Source organism: Primulina huaijiensis, chromosome 11, assembly GCF_012295235.1.
Source record: "Primulina huaijiensis isolate GDHJ02 chromosome 11, ASM1229523v2, whole genome shotgun sequence".
Classification (NCBI taxonomy): domain Eukaryota; kingdom Viridiplantae; phylum Streptophyta; class Magnoliopsida; order Lamiales; family Gesneriaceae; genus Primulina; species Primulina huaijiensis.
The window spans coordinates 2,092,715-2,094,649 of record NC_133316.1 but is presented as its reverse complement, the minus strand read 5'-3'; positions in this window follow the sequence as shown (position 1 = coordinate 2,094,649).

The window sequence follows — 1,935 nt, the reverse complement described above, 5'->3', positions numbered from 1 at the left end:
ATATTCAACTAATAACAAAAAAAATTCATAATTATATATTTTCATATTAAACATCTCACAATAACATATAATTATTTCAATATTAAATAATTTAATATATATATATATATATATATATATTAAGGTGGGGGTCCGAGGTGGGTTAACTAAATACCTGGACTCGTCCCTAACATATTTATAATCTTAAAGTAGCATAATGTCGATAAATATTTCAAATATTCACAAAATATTAATTATACGCTAGTATTCTACAAAACATCGGATACTTGAAATACTTGAATGCAGAAATTGAGAATTATGGTTGTAAACTTAAAAGTAATATTAACCAAACGCTAAAGTAATGTGAAATCAAATCGATCGACAACCTTCTTCACTTTTTTTTGTGCATGAGATCAAAAATTTGCTACGTAAATAGCTGGTGATGATGCCTGAATAGCTGGTTGTATGCCATATTCTCTTTTTCTTTTCAAAAAGTAATTTTATGCTATCATTTTTTAGAAAACATAAGTCACTTGAAATACTTGAATGAAGAAATTGAGAGACTATGATTGTAAGCTTAAGTAGGTCAACAACAATGAATATATCTTCAAAATCTTCCAAATGTTCACAAAATATCATTGAAATAATGATTGTAAACTTAACGTAATACAAGAACACGAATATTTCAAATTTTCACAAAATATTAATTATACCTTAATGTTCCACAAAACATTGGAAAGTCGAAATAGTTGAATACAGAAATTGAGAAGATATGAAATACTTAATTATAGAAATTGAGAAGTTATGATTGTAAACTTAAAGTAGCACCACAGTGATAAATATTCACCAAATATTGATTTTACGATAATGACGATATACTATATTAACATATATATATATATAGAGTTTTGATATGCTGTACACCTACCGTGCACACTTATGTGAGCACCGATGAGGTGTCACTCACCTATTGGATGTGATGAAATATAGAAAAATTGCGCATCCAATAGGTGAGTGACACCTCATCGGTGCTCACATAAGTGTGCACGGTAGGTGTACAGCATATCAAAACTCTATATATATATATATGTTAATATAGTATATCGTCATTATCGTAAAATCAATATTTGGTGAATATTTATCACTGTGGTGCTACTTTAAGTTTACAATCATAACTTCTCAATTTCTATAATTAAGTATTTCATATCTTCTCAATTTCTGTATTCAACTATTTCGACTTTCCAATGTTTTGTGGAACATTAAGGTATAATTAATATTTTGTGAAAATTTGAAATATTCGTGTTCTTGTATTACGTTAAGTTTACAATCATTATTTCAATGATATTTTGTGAACATTTGGAAGATTTTGAAGATATATTCATTGTTGTTGACCTACTTAAGCTTACAATCATAGTCTCTCAATTTCTTCATTCAAGTATTTCAAGTGACTTATGTTTTCTAAAAAATGATAGCATAAAATTACTTTTTGAAAAGAAAAAGAGAATATGGCATACAACCAGCTATTCAGGCATCATCACCAGCTATTTACGTAGCAAATTTTTGATCTCATGCACAAAAAAAAGTGAAGAAGGTTGTCGATCGATTTGATTTCACATTACTTTAGCGTTTGGTTAATATTACTTTTAAGTTTACAACCATAATTCTCAATTTCTGCATTCAAGTATTTCAAGTATCCGATGTTTTGTAGAATACTAGCGTATAATTAATATTTTGTGAATATTTGAAATATTTATCGACATTATGCTACTTTAAGATTATAAATATGTTAGGGACGAGTCCAGGTATTTAGTTAACCCACCTCGGACCCCCACCTTAATATATATATATATATATATATATATTAAATTATTTAATATTGAAATAATTATATGTTATTGTGAGATGTTTAATATGAAAATATATAATTATGAATTTTTTTTGTTATTAGTTGAATAT